Below are 14,129 nucleotides of genomic sequence, written 5' to 3' on the forward strand. Positions count from 1 at the left end.
GGACTTGAACCTGTGCAGGGGGACCCCATTGGCTTTCAAATCCAACGCCTTAACCACTCGGCCATCACAACTTACGTACCCTGACTGTTAAGACTTCTGGCAACTACACCTAAGGGGCTAGCCTAAAATATGAGATCAGTCTTTTGCTCTGAACTGAGCTGTGTGGTAGGACACATGAGAAGAAAAGTGCTTTGGTGCTGTGGCTTAGTTGGTTAAAGCGCCTGTCTAGTAAACAGGAGATCCTGAGTTCAAATCTCAGCAGTGCCTTGCTATTTGTTGCTTTAGGTTATTCACTTGTTTATTATTTAAGTTTACATAACTAAAGTTTATGATGAATCAAATTCTTTATAGGCAATTAAAAATCTATCGGGTTTTTCATTGGTGACAGAGACCCCATGAATGTCATTGAGTTTTCTATAAGTAGTAAGTTCAATACAAAGTAATTATAGACCAGTAAGCTTAACATCCATTGTGGGAAAAACTTTTGAAGAGCTCTTAAAGGGACTCTGTTACCAGTTTATCAGGTCCCTAACTCCTAACTAGTCTAATTGGTGCTTTGCTGCTGATAACTACAGGGTGATTTGTAGTAAAAAAAAATGTTTATTATTTGCAAAATTATGAGCATTTTCTAAATATGTAATTTAGCCTTTATTAGACATCTGGGAGGTAACAGCAGCAATTCTCCTGAGGTGGAGCTGACTCTCAGCATCTGATGCTGTCCTATCAGCATGAAGTTGCTTCACACACATTGTGAAACTCAAGCTACAGGGAAGGAGGATCAATTCAAACAGCCATATCTCGGGCTGTGGGCCACCTAAAAAAGCAGATTTGGTGGCATTTGAAAGACTGGATTCTACTCTTTCATATGACACCAAAATCACAGTTCTAGCTGTGACAGAACCGAAGATATCACCTGTTGAAAACACAGTCGGGAATGGACGCAGTGTACTATATGATCACACTGTGTTGCTGGACAGGGAAGGGGGAGAAGTTGTATGCTGATTGGACAGCGTCATACAGAAAACATTAGCTGCCCAGAGTAAAAAGGAGTCATCTCCTATTTGGCTATTAGAGCTACATTAGTATATATAAATAAATGCTCATAACTTTGCAAATAAACGTTTTTTAAAAAAAAAAAAACAAATCACACTGTAGTTATCAGCATCATAGCGCCTATTAGGCTAGTTAGGAAATTGGGAATTGATAAACTGGTGACAGAGTCCATTTAAGGGACTATATACAGGAGTATGTGACAGAAAATAGTATTATAATTGACAGCAAGCAGAGATTTACTAAGGACAGAAGTTGTCCAACCAACCTGATTTGTTTTTATCAAGAGGAAAATAAAAGTCTGGACAAATGGGATGCTGTAGTTATAGTGATTTATACTCTAAATATTGCTCGCTTTTCAGAGTTGTAAGCCAGGGGCACAGCTGGAACCACTATTATTAATGTAATTAATCAGTGATAAAGAGGATGGAATTAAAATAACTCTTTCTATAGGTGACAAACTTTAATATGTTTCTGGAAGTTCTCTTCTTAAAAGAGAACGTTGTGAACAGGACTTGAACCTGTGCAGGGGGACCCCATTGGCTTTCAAATCCAACGCCTTAACCACTCGGCCATCACAACTTACGTACCCTGACTGTTAAGACTTCTGGCAACTACACCTAAGGGGCTAGCCTAAAATATGAGATCAGTCTTTTGCTCTGAACTGAGCTGTGTGGTAGGACACATGAGAAGAAAAGTGCTTTGGTGCTGTGGCTTAGTTGGTTAAAGCGCCTGTGTAGTAAACAGGAGATCCTGAGTTCAAATCTCAGCAGTGCCTTGCTATTTGTTGCTTTAGGTTATTCACTTGTTTATTATTTAAGTTTACATAACTAAAGTTTATGATGAATCAAATTCTTTATAGGCAATTAAAAATCTATCGGGTTTTTCATTGGTGACAGAGACCCCATGAATGTCATTGAGTTTTCTATAAGTAGTAAGTTCAATACAAAGTAATTATAGACCAGTAAGCTTAACATCCATTGTGGGAAAAACTTTTGAAGAGCTCTTAAAGGGACTCTGTTACCAGTTTATCAGGTCCCTAACTCCTAACTAGTCTAATTGGTGCTTTGCTGCTGATAACTACAGGGTGATTTGTAGTAAAAAAAATGTTTATTATTTGCAAAATTATGAGCATTTTCTAAATATGTAATTTAGCCTTTATTAGACATCTGGGAGGTAACAGCAGCAATTCTCCTGAGGTGGAGCTGACTCTCAGCATCTGATGCTGTCCTATCAGCATGAAGTTGCTTCACACACATTGTGAAACTCAAGCTACAGGGAAGGAGGATCAATTCATACAGCCATATCTCGGGCTGTGGGCCACCTAAAAAAGCAGATTTGGTGGCATTTGAAAGACTGGATTCTACTCTTTCATATGACACCAAAATCACAGTTCTAGCTGTGACAGAACCGAAGATATCACCTGTTGAAAACACAGTCGGGAATGGACGCAGTGTACTATATGATCACACTGTCTTGCTGGACAGGGAAGGGGGAGAAGTTGTATGCTGATTGGACAGCGTCATACAGAAAACATTAGCTGCCCAGAGTAAAAAGGAGTCATCTCCTATTTGGCTATTAGAACTACATTAGTATATATAAATAAATGCTCATAACTTTGCAAATAAACGTTTTTTTAAAAAAAAAAAAATCACACTGTAGTTATCAGCATCATAGCGCCTATTAGGCTAGTTAGGAAATTGGGAATTGATAAACTGGTGACAGAGTCCATTTAAGGGACTATATACAGGAGTATGTGACAGAAAATAGTATTATAATTGACAGCAAGCAGAGATTTACTAAGGACAGAAGTTGTCCAACCAACCTGATTTGTTTTTATCAAGAGGAAAATAAAAGTCTGGACAAATGGGATGCTGTAGTTATAGTGATTTATACTCTAAATATTGCTCGCTTTTCAGAGTTGTAAGCCAGGGGCACAGCTGGAACCACTATTATTAATGTAATTAATCAGTGATAAAGAGGATGGAATTAAAATAACTCTTTCTATAGGTGACAAACTTTAATATGTTTCTGGAAGTTCTCTTCTTAAAAGAGAATGTTGTGAACAGGACTTGAACCTGTGCAGGGGGACCCCATTGGATTTCAAATCCAACGCCTTAACCACTCGGCCATCACAACTTACGTACCCTGACTGTTAAGACTTCTGGCAACTACACCTAAGGGGCTAGCCTAAAATATGAGATCAGTCTTTTGCTCTGAACTGAGCTGTGTGGTAGGACACCATGAGAAGAAAAGTGCTTTGGTGCTGTGGCTTAGTTGGTTAAAGCGCCTGTCTAGTAAACAGGAGATCCTGAGTTCAAATCTCAGCAGTGCCTTGCTATTTGTTGCTTTAGGTTATTCACTTGTTTATTATTTAAGTTTACATAACTAAAGTTTATGATGAATCAAATTCTTTATAGGCAATTAAAAATCTATCGGGTTTTTCATTGGTGACAGAGACCCCATGAATGTCATTGAGTTTTCTATAAGTAGTAAGTTCAATACAAAGTAATTATAGACCAGTAAGCTTAACATCCATTGTGGGAAAAACTTTTGAAGAGCTCTTAAAGGGACTCTGTTACCAGTTTATCAGGTCCCTAACTCCTAACTAGTCTAATTGGTGCTTTGCTGCTGATAACTACAGGGTGATTTGTAGTAAAAAAAATGTTTATTATTTGCAAAATTATGAGCATTTTCTAAATATGTAATTTAGCCTTTATTAGACATCTGGGAGGTAACAGCAGCAATTCTCCTGAGGTGGAGCTGACTCTCAGCATCTGATGCTGTCCTATCAGCATGAAGTTGCTTCACACACATTGTGAAACTCAAGCTACAGGGAAGGAGGATCAATTCATACAGCCATATTTCGGGCTGTGGGCCACCTAAAAAAGCAGATTTGGTGGCATTTGAAAGACTGGATTCTACTCTTTCATATGACACCAAAATCACAGGTCTAGCTGTGACAGAACCGAAGATATCACCTGTTGAAAACACAGTCGGGAATGGACGCAGTGTACTATATGATCACACTGTGTTGCTGGACAGGGAAGGGGGAGAAGTTGTATGCTGATTGGACAGCGTCATACAGAAAACATTAGCTGCCCAGAGTAAAAAGGAGTCATCTCCTATTTGGCTATTAGAGCTACATTAGTATATATAAATAAATGCTCATAACTTTGCAAATAAACGTTTTTTTAAAAAAAAAAAAAAATCACACTGTAGTTATCAGCATCATAGCGCCTATTAGGCTAGTTAGGAAATTGGGAATTGATAAACTGGTGACAGAGTCCATTTAAGGGACTATATACAGGAGTATGTGACAGAAAATAGTATTATAATTGACAGCAAGCAGAGATTTACTAAGGACAGAAGTTGTCCAACCAACCTGATTTGTTTTTATCAAGAGGAAAATAAAAGTCTGGACAAATGGGATGCTGTAGTTATAGTGATTTATACTCTAAATATTGCTCGCTTTTCAGAGTTGTAAGCCAGGGGCACAGCTGGAACCACTATTATTAATGTAATTAATCAGTGATAAAGAGGATGGAATTAAAATAACTCTTTCTATAGGTGACAAACTTTAATATGTTTCTGGAAGTTCTCTTCTTAAAAGAGAATGTTGTGAACAGGACTTGAACCTGTGCAGGGGGACCCCATTGGATTTCAAATCCAACGCCTTAACCACTCGGCCATCACAACTTACGTACCCTGACTGTTAAGACTTCTGGCAACTACACCTAAGGGGCTAGCCTAAAATATGAGATCAGTCTTTTGCTCTGAACTGAGCTGTGTGGTAGGACACCATGAGAAGAAAAGTGCTTTGGTGCTGTGGCTTAGTTGGTTAAAGCGCCTGTCTAGTAAACAGGAGATCCTGAGTTCAAATCTCAGCAGTGCCTTGCTATTTGTTGCTTTAGGTTATTCACTTGTTTATTATTTAAGTTTACATAACTAAAGTTTATGATGAATCAAATTCTTTATAGGCAATTAAAAATCTATCGGGTTTTTCATTGGTGACAGAGACCCCATGAATGTCATTGAGTTTTCTATAAGTAGTAAGTTCAATACAAAGTAATTATAGACCAGTAAGTTTAACATCCATTGTGGGAAAAACTTTTGAAGAGCTCTTAAAGGGACTCTGTTACCAGTTTATCAGGTCCCTAACTCCTAACTAGTCTAATTGGTGCTTTGCTGCTGATAACTACAGGGTGATTTGTAGTAAAAAAAAATGTTTATTATTTGCAAAATTATGAGCATTTTCTAAATATGTAATTTAGCCTTTATTAGACATCTGGGAGGTAACAGCAGCAATTCTCCTGAGGTGGAGCTGACTCTCAGCATCTGATGCTGTCCTATCAGCATGAAGTTGCTTCACACACATTGTGAAACTCAAGCTACAGGGAAGGAGGATCAATTCATACAGCCATATCTCGGGCTGTGGGCCACCTAAAAAAGCAGATTTGGTGGCATTTGAAAGACTGGATTCTACTCTTTCATATGACACCAAAATCACAGTTCTAGCTGTGACAGAACCGAAGATATCACCTGTTGAAAACACAGTCGGGAATGGACACAGTGTACTATATGATCACACTGTGTTGCTGGACAGGGAAGGGGGAGAAGTTGTATGCTGATTGGACAGCGTCATACAGAAAACATTAGCTGCCCAGAGTAAAAAGGAGTCATCTCCTATTTGGCTATTAGAGCTACATTAGTATATATAAATAAATGCTCATAACTTTGCAAATAAACGTTTTTTTAAAAAAAAAAAAAAATCACACTGTAGTTATCAGCATCATAGCGCCTATTAGGCTAGTTAGGAAATTGGGAATTGATAAACTGGTGACAGAGTCCATTTAAGGGACTATATACAGGAGTATGTGACAGAAAATAGTATTATAATTGACAGCAAGCAGAGATTTACTAAGGACAGAAGTTGTCCAACCAACCTGATTTGTTTTTATCAAGAGAAAAATAAAAGTCTGGACAAATGGGATGCTGTAGTTATAGTGATTTATACTCTAAATATTGCTCGCTTTTCAGAGTTGTAAGCCAGGGGCACAGCTGGAACCACTATTATTAATGTAATTAATCAGTGATAAAGAGGATGGAATTAAAATAACTCTTTCTATAGGTGACAAACTTTAATATGTTTCTGGAAGTTCTCTTCTTAAAAGAGAACGTTGTGAACAGGACTTGAACCTGTGCAGGGGGACCCCATTGGATTTCAAATCCAACGCCTTAACCACTCGGCCATCACAACTTACGTACCCTGACTGTTAAGACTTCTGGCAACTACACCTAAGGGGCTAGCCTAAAATATGAGATCAGTCTTTTGCTCTGAACTGAGCTGTGTGGTAGGACACCATGAGAAAAAAAGTGCTTTGGTGCTGTGGCTTAGTTGGTTAAAGCGCCTGTCTAGTAAACAGGAGATCCTGAGTTCAAATCTCAGCAGTGCCTTGCTATTTGTTGCTTTAGGTTATTCACTTGTTTATTATTTAAGTTTACATAACTAAAGTTTATGATGAATCAAATTCTTTATAGGCAATTAAAAATCTATCGGGTTTTTCATTGGTGACAGAGACCCCATGAATGTCATTGAGTTTTCTATAAGTAGTAAGTTCAATACAAAGTAATTATAGACCAGTAAGCTTAACATCCATTGTGGGAAAAACTTTTGAAGAGCTCTTAAAGGGACTCTGTTACCAGTTTATCAGGTCCCTAACTCCTAACTAGTCTAATTGGTGCTTTGCTGCTGATAACTACAGGGTGATTTGTAGTAAAAAAAATGTTTATTATTTGCAAAATTATGAGCATTTTCTAAATATGTAATTTAGCCTTTATTAGACATCTGGGAGGTAACAGCAGCAATTCTCCTGAGGTGGAGCTGACTCTCAGCATCTGATGCTGTCCTATCAGCATGAAGTTGCTTCACACACATTGTGAAACTCAAGCTACAGGGAAGGAGGATCAATTCATACAGCCATATCTCGGGCTGTGGGCCACCTAAAAAAAACAGATTTGGTGGCATTTGAAAGACTGGATTCTACTCTTTCATATGACACCAAAATCACAGTTCTAGCTGTGACAGAACCGAAGATATCACCTGTTGAAAACACAATCGGGAATGGACGCAGTGTACTATATGATCACACTGTGTTGCTGGACAGGGAATGGGGAGAAGTTGTATGCTGATTGGACAGCGTCATACAGAAAACATTAGCTGCCCAGAGTAAAAAGGAGTCATCTCCTATTTGGCTATTAGAGCTACATTAGTATATATAAATAAATGCTCATAACTTTGCAAATAAACGTTTTTTTAAAAAAAACAACAAATCACACTGTGGTTATCAGCATCATAGCGCCTATTAGGCTAGTTAGGAAATTGGGAATTGATAAACTGGTGTCAGAGTCCATTTAAGGGACTATATACAGGAGTATGTGACAGAAAATAGTATTATAATTGACAGCAAGCAGAGATTTACTAAGGACAGAAGTTGTCCAACCAACCTGATTTGTTTTTATCAAGAGGAAAATAAAAGTCTGGACAAATGGGATGCTGTAGTTATAGTGATTTATACTCTAAATATTGCTCGCTTTTCAGAGTTGTAAGCCAGGGGCACAGCTGGAACCACTATTATTAATGTAATTAATCAGTGATAAAGAGGATGGAATTAAAATAACTCTTTCTATAGGTGACAAACTTTAATATGTTTCTGGAAGTTCTCTTCTTAAAATAGAACGTTGTGAACAGGACTTGAACCTGTGCAGGGGGACCCCATTGGATTTCAAATCCAACGCCTTAACCACTCGGACATCACAACTTATGTACCCTGACTGTTAAGACTTCTGGCAACTACACCTAAGGGGCTAGCCTAAAATATGAGATCAGTCTTTTGCTCTGAACTGAGCTGTGTGGTAGGACACCATGAGAAGAAAAGTGCTTTGGTGCTGTGGCTTAGTTGGTTAAAGCGCCTGTCTAGTAAACAGGAGATCCTGAGTTCAAATCTCAGCAGTGCCTTGCTATTTGTTGCTTTAGTTTATTCACTTGTTTATTATTTAAGTTTACATAACTAAAGTATATGATGAATCAAATTCTTTATAGGCAATTAAAAATCTATCGGGTTTTTCATTGGTGACAGAGACCCCATGAATGTCATTGAGTTTTCTATAAGTAGTAAGTTCAATACAAAGTAATTATAGACCAGTAAGCTTAACATCCATTGTGGGAAAAACTTTTGAAGAGCTCTTAAAGGGACTCTGTTACCAGTTTATCAGGTCCCTAACTCCTAACTAGTCTAATTGGTGCTTTGCTGCTGATAACTACAGGGTGATTTGTAGTAAAAAAAAATGTTTATTATTTGCAAAATTATGAGCATTTTCTAAATATGTAATTTAGCCTTTATTAGACATCTGGGAGGTAACAGCAGCAATTCTCCTGAGGTGGAGCTGACTCTCAGCATCTGATGCTGTCCTATCAGCATGAAGTTGCTTCACACACATTGTGAAACTCAAGCTACAGGGAAGGAGGATCAATTCATACAGCCATATCTCGGGCTGTGGGCCACCTAAAAAAGCAGATTTGGTGGCATTTGAAAGACTGGATTCTACTCTTTCATATGACACCAAAATCACAGTTCTAGCTGTGACAGAACCGAAGATATCACCTGTTGAAAACACAGTCGGGAATGGACACAGTGTACTATATGATCACACTGTGTTGCTGGACAGGGAAGGGGGAGAAGTTGTATGCTGATTGGACAGCGTCATACAGAAAACATTAGCTGCCCAGAGTAAAAAGGAGTCATCTCCTATTTGGCTATTAGAGCTACATTAGTATATATAAATAAATGCTCATAACTTTGCAAATAAACGTTTTTTTTTAAAAAAAAAAAAATCACACTGTAGTTATCAGCATCATAGCGCCTATTAGGCTAGTTAGGAAATTGGGAATTGATAAACTGGTGACAGAGTCCATTTAAGGGACTATATACAGGAGTATGTGACAGAAAATAGTATTATAATTGACAGCAAGCAGAGATTTACTAAGGACAGAAGTTGTCCAACCAACCTGATTTGTTTTTATCAAGAGGAAAATAAAAGTCTGGACAAATGGGATGCTGTAGTTATAGTGATTTATACTCTAAATATTGCTCGCTTTTCAGAGTTGTAAGCCAGGGGCACAGCTGGAACCACTATTATTAATGTAATTAATCAGTGATAAAGAGGATGGAATTAAAATAACTCTTTCTATAGGTGACAAACTTTAATATGTTTCTGGAAGTTCTCTTCTTAAAAGAGAACGTTGTGAACAGGACTTGAACCTGTGCAGGGGGACCCCATTGGATTTCAAATCCAACGCCTTAACCACTCGGCCATCACAACTTACGTACCCTGACTGTTAAGACTTCTGGCAACTACACCTAAGGGGCTAGCCTAAAATATGAGATCAGTCTTTTGCTCTGAACTGAGCTGTGTGGTAGGACACCATGAGAAAAAAAGTGCTTTGGTGCTGTGGCTTAGTTGGTTAAAGCGCCTGTCTAGTAAACAGGAGATCCTGAGTTCAAATCTCAGCAGTGCCTTGCTATTTGTTGCTTTAGGTTATTCACTTGTTTATTATTTAAGTTTACATAACTAAAGTTTATGATGAATCAAATTCTTTATAGGCAATTAAAAATCTATCGGGTTTTTCATTGGTGACAGAGACCCCATGAATGTCATTGAGTTTTCTATAAGTAGTAAGTTCAATACAAAGTAATTATAGACCAGTAAGCTTAACATCCATTGTGGGAAAAACTTTTGAAGAGCTCTTAAAGGGACTCTGTTACCAGTTTATCAGGTCCCTAACTCCTAACTAGTCTAATTGGTGCTTTGCTGCTGATAACTACAGGGTGATTTGTAGTAAAAAAAATGTTTATTATTTGCAAAATTATGAGCATTTTCTAAATATGTAATTTAGCCTTTATTAGACATCTGGGAGGTAACAGCAGCAATTCTCCTGAGGTGGAGCTGACTCTCAGCATCTGATGCTGTCCTATCAGCATGAAGTTGCTTCACACACATTGTGAAACTCAAGCTACAGGGAAGGAGGATCAATTCATACAGCCATATCTCGGGCTGTGGGCCACCTAAAAAAAACAGATTTGGTGGCATTTGAAAGACTGGATTCTACTCTTTCATATGACACCAAAATCACAGTTCTAGCTGTGACAGAACCGAAGATATCACCTGTTGAAAACACAATCGGGAATGGACGCAGTGTACTATATGATCACACTGTGTTGCTGGACAGGGAATGGGGAGAAGTTGTATGCTGATTGGACAGCGTCATACAGAAAACATTAGCTGCCCAGAGTAAAAAGGAGTCATCTCCTATTTGGCTATTAGAGCTACATTAGTATATATAAATAAATGCTCATAACTTTGCAAATAAACGTTTTTTTAAAAAAAACAACAAATCACACTGTGGTTATCAGCATCATAGCGCCTATTAGGCTAGTTAGGAAATTGGGAATTGATAAACTGGTGTCAGAGTCCATTTAAGGGACTATATACAGGAGTATGTGACAGAAAATAGTATTATAATTGACAGCAAGCAGAGATTTACTAAGGACAGAAGTTGTCCAACCAACCTGATTTGTTTTTATCAAGAGGAAAATAAAAGTCTGGACAAATGGGATGCTGTAGTTATAGTGATTTATACTCTAAATATTGCTCGCTTTTCAGAGTTGTAAGCCAGGGGCACAGCTGGAACCACTATTATTAATGTAATTAATCAGTGATAAAGAGGATGGAATTAAAATAACTCTTTCTATAGGTGACAAACTTTAATATGTTTCTGGAAGTTCTCTTCTTAAAATAGAACGTTGTGAACAGGACTTGAACCTGTGCAGGGGGACCCCATTGGATTTCAAATCCAACGCCTTAACCACTCGGACATCACAACTTATGTACCCTGACTGTTAAGACTTCTGGCAACTACACCTAAGGGGCTAGCCTAAAATATGAGATCAGTCTTTTGCTCTGAACTGAGCTGTGTGGTAGGACACCATGAGAAGAAAAGTGCTTTGGTGCTGTGGCTTAGTTGGTTAAAGCGCCTGTCTAGTAAACAGGAGATCCTGAGTTCAAATCTCAGCAGTGCCTTGCTATTTGTTGCTTTAGTTTATTCACTTGTTTATTATTTAAGTTTACATAACTAAAGTATATGATGAATCAAATTCTTTATAGGCAATTAAAAATCTATCGGGTTTTTCATTGGTGACAGAGACCCCATGAATGTCATTGAGTTTTCTATAAGTAGTAAGTTCAATACAAAGTAATTATAGACCAGTAAGCTTAACATCCATTGTGGGAAAAACTTTTGAAGAGCTCTTAAAGGGACTCTGTTACCAGTTTATCAGGTCCCTAACTCCTAACTAGTCTAATTGGTGCTTTGCTGCTGATAACTACAGGGTGATTTGTAGTAAAAAAAATGTTTATTATTTGCAAAATTATGAGCATTTTCTAAATATGTAATTTAGCCTTTATTAGACATCTGGGAGGTAACAGCAGCAATTCTCCTGAGGTGGAGCTGACTCTCAGCATCTGATGCTGTCCTATCAGCATGAAGTTGCTTCACACACATTGTGAAACTCAAGCTACAGGGAAGGAGGATCAATTCATACAGCCATATCTCGGGCTGTGGGCCACCTAAAAAAGCAGATTTGGTGGCATTTGAAAGACTGGATTCTACTCTTTCATATGACACCAAAATCACAGTTCTAGCGGTGACAGAACCGAAGATATCACCTGTTGAAAACACAGTCGGGAATAGACGCAGTGTACTATATGATCACACTGTGTTGCTGGACAGGGAAGGGGGAGAAGTTGTATGCTGATTGGACAGCGTCATACAGAAAACATTAGCTGCCCAGAGTAAAAAGGAGTCATCTCCTATTTGGCTATTAGAGCTACATTAGTATATATAAATAAATGCTCATAACTTTGCAAATAAACGTTTTTTTTAAAAAAACAACAAATCACACTGTAGTTATCAGCATCATAGCGCCTATTAGGCTAGTTAGGAAATTGGGAATTGATAAACTGGTGACAGAGTCCATTTAAGGGACTATATACAGGAGTATGTGACAGAAAATAGTATTATAATTGACAGCAAGCAGAGATTTACTAAGGACAGAAGTTGTCCAACCAACCTTATTTGTTTTTATCAAGAGGAAAATAAAAGTCTGGACAAATGGGATGCTGTAGTTATAGTGATTTATACTCTAAATATTGCTCACTTTTCAGAGTTGTAAGCCAGGGGCACAGCTGGAACCACTATTATTAATGTAATTAATCAGTGATAAAGAGGATGGAATTAAAATAACTCTTTCTATAGGTGACAAACTTTAATATGTTTCTGGAAGTTCTCTTCTTAAAATAGAACGTTGTGAACAGGACCTGTGCAGGGGGACCCCATTGGATTTCAAATCCAACGCCTTAACCACTCGGCCATCACAACTTATGTATCCTGACTGTTAAGACTTCTGGCAACTACACCTAAGGGGCTAGCCTAAAATATGAGATCAGTCTTTTGCTCTGAACTGAGCTGTGTGGTAGGACACCGTGAGAAGAAAAGTGCTTTGGTGCTGTGGCTTAGTTGGTTAAAGCGCCTGTCAAGTAAACTGGAGATCCTGAGTTCAAATTTCAGCAGTGCCTTGCTATTTGTTGCTTTAGTTTATTCACTTGTTTATTATTTAAGTTTACATAACTAAAGTATATGATGAATCAAATTCTTTATAGGCAATTAAAAATCTATCGGGTTTTTCATTGGTGACAGAGACCCCATGAATGTCATTGAGTTTTCTATAAGTAGTAAGTTTAATACAAAGTAATTATAGACCAGTAAGCTTAACATCCATTGTGGGAAAAACTTTTGAAGAGCTCTTAAAGGGACTCTGTTACCAGTTTATCAGGTCCCTAACTCCTAACTAGTCTAATTGGTGCTTTGCTGCTGATAACTACAGGGTGATTTGTAGTAAAAAAAATGTTTATTATTTGCAAAATTATGAGCATTTTCTAAATATGTAATTTAGCCTTTATTAGACATCTGGGAGGTAACAGCAGCAATTCTCCTGAGGTGGAGCTGACTCTCAGCATCTGATGCTGTCCTATCAGCATGAAGTTGCTTCACACACATTGTGAAACTCAAGCTACAGGGAAGGAGGATCAATTCATACAGCCATATCTCGGGCTGTGGGCCACCTAAAAAAGCAGATTTGGTGGCATTTGAAAGACTGGATTCTACTCTTTCATATGACACCAAAATCACAGTTCTAGCGGTGACAGAACCGAAGATATCACCTGTTGAAAACACAGTCGGGAATAGACGCAGTGTACTATATGATCACACTGTGTTGCTGGACAGGGAAGGGGGAGAAGTTGTATGCTGATTGGACAGCGTCATACAGAAAACATTAGCTGCCCAGAGTAAAAAGGAGTCATCTCCTATTTGGCTATTAGAGCTACATTAGTATATATAAATAAATGCTCATAACTTTGCAAATAAACGTTTTTTTTAAAAAAACAACAAATCACACTGTAGTTATCAGCATCATAGCGCCTATTAGGCTAGTTAGGAAATTGGGAATTGATAAACTGGTGACAGAGTCCATTTAAGGGACTATATACAGGAGTATGTGACAGAAAATAGTATTATAATTGACAGCAAGCAGAGATTTACTAAGGACAGAAGTTGTCCAACCAACCTTATTTGTTTTTATCAAGAGGAAAATAAAAGTCTGGACAAATGGGATGCTGTAGTTATAGTGATTTATACTCTAAATATTGCTCACTTTTCAGAGTTGTAAGCCAGGGGCACAGCTGGAACCACTATTATTAATGTAATTAATCAGTGATAAAGAGGATGGAATTAAAATAACTCTTTCTATAGGTGACAAACTTTAATATGTTTCTGGAAGTTCTCTTCTTAAAATAGAACGTTGTGAACAGGACCTGTGCAGGGGGACCCCATTGGATTTCAAATCCAACGCCTTAACCACTCGGCCATCACAACTTATGTATCCTGACTGTTAAGACTTCTG

The 14,129-nt window shown here is 37.9% G+C and overlaps 11 non-coding genes across 11 annotated transcripts; 7 read left to right on the forward strand and 4 right to left on the reverse strand.

The window, feature by feature from the left end:
- Positions 1-193: 193 nt before the first annotated feature.
- On the forward strand, positions 194-267 carry TRNAT-AGU (transfer RNA threonine (anticodon AGU)). The gene has a single exon. It is a non-coding gene; the product is annotated as a tRNA-Thr (tRNA).
- Positions 268-3,107: 2,840 nt separating this feature from the next.
- TRNAS-UGA (transfer RNA serine (anticodon UGA)) lies at positions 3,108-3,189 on the reverse strand. The gene has a single exon. It is a non-coding gene; the product is annotated as a tRNA-Ser (tRNA).
- A 123-nt stretch (positions 3,190-3,312) lies between these two features.
- TRNAT-AGU (transfer RNA threonine (anticodon AGU)) lies at positions 3,313-3,386 on the forward strand. Its single transcript has one exon. It is a non-coding gene; the product is annotated as a tRNA-Thr (tRNA).
- Positions 3,387-4,667: 1,281 nt separating this feature from the next.
- On the reverse strand, positions 4,668-4,749 carry TRNAS-UGA (transfer RNA serine (anticodon UGA)). Its single transcript has one exon. It is a non-coding gene; the product is annotated as a tRNA-Ser (tRNA).
- A 123-nt stretch (positions 4,750-4,872) lies between these two features.
- On the forward strand, positions 4,873-4,946 carry TRNAT-AGU (transfer RNA threonine (anticodon AGU)). The gene has a single exon. It is a non-coding gene; the product is annotated as a tRNA-Thr (tRNA).
- A 1,282-nt stretch (positions 4,947-6,228) lies between these two features.
- TRNAS-UGA (transfer RNA serine (anticodon UGA)) lies at positions 6,229-6,310 on the reverse strand. Its single transcript has one exon. It is a non-coding gene; the product is annotated as a tRNA-Ser (tRNA).
- Positions 6,311-6,433: 123 nt separating this feature from the next.
- On the forward strand, positions 6,434-6,507 carry TRNAT-AGU (transfer RNA threonine (anticodon AGU)). Its single transcript has one exon. It is a non-coding gene; the product is annotated as a tRNA-Thr (tRNA).
- A 1,487-nt stretch (positions 6,508-7,994) lies between these two features.
- On the forward strand, positions 7,995-8,068 carry TRNAT-AGU (transfer RNA threonine (anticodon AGU)). The gene has a single exon. It is a non-coding gene; the product is annotated as a tRNA-Thr (tRNA).
- Positions 8,069-9,350: 1,282 nt separating this feature from the next.
- TRNAS-UGA (transfer RNA serine (anticodon UGA)) lies at positions 9,351-9,432 on the reverse strand. Its single transcript has one exon. It is a non-coding gene; the product is annotated as a tRNA-Ser (tRNA).
- Positions 9,433-9,555: 123 nt separating this feature from the next.
- On the forward strand, positions 9,556-9,629 carry TRNAT-AGU (transfer RNA threonine (anticodon AGU)). The gene has a single exon. It is a non-coding gene; the product is annotated as a tRNA-Thr (tRNA).
- A 1,487-nt stretch (positions 9,630-11,116) lies between these two features.
- Positions 11,117-11,190, forward strand: TRNAT-AGU (transfer RNA threonine (anticodon AGU)). Its single transcript has one exon. It is a non-coding gene; the product is annotated as a tRNA-Thr (tRNA).
- Positions 11,191-14,129: the final 2,939 nt, after the last annotated feature.

This window comes from Rhinoderma darwinii, chromosome 3 (assembly GCF_050947455.1).
Source record: "Rhinoderma darwinii isolate aRhiDar2 chromosome 3, aRhiDar2.hap1, whole genome shotgun sequence".
Taxonomy (NCBI): Eukaryota; Metazoa; Chordata; class Amphibia; order Anura; family Rhinodermatidae; genus Rhinoderma; species Rhinoderma darwinii.